Raw genomic sequence first — 3,631 nt, 5'->3', positions numbered from 1 at the left:
TCCCTAGATAATTTGGGTGGCCCTCCTCTGGACCCTCTCAATGTTGTCCACATCCCTCCTGAAGTGGGGCGCACAGAACTGGACACAGTACTCCAGCTGTGGCCTGACCAGTGTTGCATAGAGGGGGAGGATCACCTCCTTGGCCCTGCTAGAGATGCACCTGTGGATGCATGACAAGGTGCATTTAGCCCTTCCAACTGTGAACTCGCATTGTCGGCCCATGTTCATCTTGGAGTCAATAATGACTCCTACATCCCTTTCTGCCTGCATGTTCTCCAGAAGGGAGTTTCCCATTCTATAAGCATGCTGCTGGTTACTACTGCCCAAGTTCAGCACCCTGCACTTGTCAGTATTGAAATGCATCCTGTTTTTGTTAGCCCCCCTCTGTAACCTATCCAGGTCTTGCTGCAGTCTTTCCCTCCCTACTAGCGTGTTCACCTCACCCCAAATTTTGGTATCATTAGCAAATTTAAACAGTGTGCTTTTCACCCCTTCATCCAAATAGCTGATAAAGAGATTGAACCATGCGGACCGAAGGACTGAGCCCTGGGGGACTCCACTGCCCACTTCCTCCCAGGTCGAATATGACCCATCCACCACCACCCTCTGAGTGTGACCCTTCAGCCAATCTGCAATCCATCTAACTGTGTAGGCATCAATGCCACAGTCACCCAATTTTTTAATGAGGATGGGATGGGAGACGGTGTCAAAGGCCTTGCTGAAGTCCAGAAAGACTCCATCCACAGCGACACCTGCACCCAAGGCTTTTGTGAAATATAATCGATGCATTATAAACAAAAACCAAAAATGAGGATAGACAAAAGCAATGCAAGAAAACAAGGCAAGGACATTTTGCATCAATCAGAACAATTTAAAATCAGTGTTGGCAAACCAGTCATAAGCACAAATTCTTTACGACAGTAGGGCTTTATATGTTTCGTTAGAATTCCCTCGCATAAAGCAGTTGTGGGATCTCTTGCATATACATACCTTTCTCATTTAAAGTTTGCAAAGTGCTTTATAAAGACAAATAAGCATGATTATCCAATTCTTCTGATTGGGTAATTGAGGCTCTTATTTCTTCAAGGTCCCAATATGAAACAATGGTACAGCCACCAAAAGAATCAATTTTTCTGGGTTTTCAGCCCTATGATCAGCCTACATATGCAAAACAACAGCTCTCTGTACAAACATCTTTATCTTATTTAGTGAACCATCATTTTCCTAGAAAATGTCATTTTTCTTGGAAGTTTCCATGTTTGTTCCCAGACCATACTTATATTATTTTTTAAAAGTTGAAGAGAGTTGCTGGACTAATTTTAAATTTAGGAAATAGTGAAATGCTACTATTTCTTTTAAATAAATCCTTGAGAAAATGTAAGAAGTAGTTAGGCCAAGAGCTTTAAGGGTGCATCTACACATGTCACTATGGCAATGTTTTACTGTGTAATACTCCATACTGCACTGTATGCATGGCACATGGTTACTTTTAGCAGCTACTTTGCTGTAGCAGCACGCTATACCTGGCACCAGGTATCATACTATGGCCTTCATTGACCCCAGTAAGATCTTTGATTTTATCAATCATGAAGCCTTATTCAAAGAACTGGCCAGATTTGGATGTCCTGAAAAGGACATACAGGTCATGAGGTTCTCCATGAACAAATGACTGCAACCATTCTATATAACAGATCAAAGACAGTTCCATTTGTTATCCAAACTTGGGTCAAGCAAAAATGCACCATCACCTATTTATGTTCTCTGTTTTTGACAGTCACCCTGGTTCTTATTAAGGACTTCCTTCCTTCTAGATTTGACATTGAATACTGAATAAATGGTGGTTTCTTCAATTTGGGGCATTTTCACTCAAAGACCAAAGAATTCAAACAACCTGCTTTACCTGTGTGAGGTTTGGGACCCCACGTATCATACGGTCTGTCAGGTGAGTAGCCCTGCCCCTCGATTCACCTGCCACAACTCTGGTGTAGATTAACAGAGAGAGGGGGTTCAGTATAGATCTTCCTGGGAGGGCCTTCTTACAACAGCAGAACTCATGGTTTTTTTGGTGCGATGTTCCACGGGGCTCCACCTTCCCTACACCCCATCCACTTGCCAACTGGATGTAATGTCTCTCAAGTAGGAATTCCAGTCACCACAGGGTGGACCACAGATTGCCTTGGGTGGGGGTCCCCTGTCGGTCGGGTTGTCAATGGCTCTCCACACTCTGGCTACTTTATACGGGCCGTCTTCTCTGAGGCTCTTGCCCCTTTTCTCTTTTTTTTTCAAAAGAAATATTCCCCTGGGGAGGAGCGAGCCATGAGGCTGCCTTCTTGACCCCAGCCTCCTCCAGGGGGCTTGAATGTCTCTTCTGTCCTGCTCCCTCTAGGGAGCTCAAGGGCTTCCCTTGACTTAATTGCTATAGGGAGATGGGATGCCTTCCCCGTGCCACCTCCCACAGGGGGCTCAAAGGTTCCCCCTATGTGGGGGGGCAGGAGCCACATCAGCTGTGCCATGCCTCTCCCATGCTGGAGCCTCAGCAGCCCTGGCATGCTGCACACCAGCGTCTCCTCCCTCCGTCTCCACCTCTGCCTCCGCCTCCGCCCTGGTTCTGGTGGGGCTTTTCAATTTTCCCATGGCAGCTGGCATGGCTGCCACAGTTGGCCCAGCTGTTCCCTGGGTGGGAAACAGCTGATTAAATAGCCAGCATAATGCCAGCTTGTACAGCTGCGGCCATGGCCATGGCTGTGGTCCTGACTTCTGCTCTGGCTCTCCAGTGGAGGGTAAGTTACCCCCGCCAGGGCTCTGTTCCTGGGGTTTGTGGCCCACGGGGTTTCCCCTCTCCCCTTCGGGAGTCAGTGGCAGTGTCTCTCTGCCACAACCTTCAATACACTGATGACTGTGCCATCCTTGTGCACACTGGAGAAAACCTCCAAACCATGCTGGATTTTTTTGGAGAAGCCTACTAAATTTTTGCCTTCTCTTTCAACATTGAGAAGACTGAAGTGCTCTATCAGCCTACCCCAGGCCATGAATGTGACTCTTCTCCATGAATTACCATTGAGGGAAAGACTGTGAAGGTAGTTGACTGTGAAGGTAGTTGAAGGTAGTATTCCCAACCTTCGTAGCCACCTCTTTCAAAAAGTGAGCATAGATGTGGAGATCCAACAAAGCATCTGGTATGCAAGTGCCTCCTTTAGGAAACTGCTTGGAAATTTAGTGTATTGTTATCCATTGCAATATCTGGAAAGACACCAAGATCCAGGTCTACAATGCAGTTATCACCCCCACCTCCTCTAAGGATGTGAAGTATGTGTGACCTGTCGTCATCATCTGAAGAGCCTGGAGAGGCATCCAGATGCTTCTCATGCTTCTGAAAAACCCTCTACATCAAATGGGAAAGTTGCCACACAAATTCCTGCATCCTTGCTGAAGTCAGTGTGTAGGCCTGTGGGGTCAGACCAACTCTCAGGATCTCAATATCGCACTGTTAGACAGGAGGGTGTGATACAATACAAACACACAAATCAATTAGGTGCATACACACACACACTACCAGTTCAGGCACATACACATCCAAACCAGCCTAGGCACATGCATACCTATCACCAATTCAAGCACATACACTATACAC

Source organism: Crocodylus porosus, unplaced genomic scaffold (assembly GCF_001723895.1).
Source record: "Crocodylus porosus isolate Cpor-Errol unplaced genomic scaffold, CroPor_comp1, whole genome shotgun sequence".
NCBI classification, from domain to species: Eukaryota; Metazoa; Chordata; order Crocodylia; family Crocodylidae; genus Crocodylus; species Crocodylus porosus.
Note: the sequence above shows the minus strand (reverse complement) of the source record.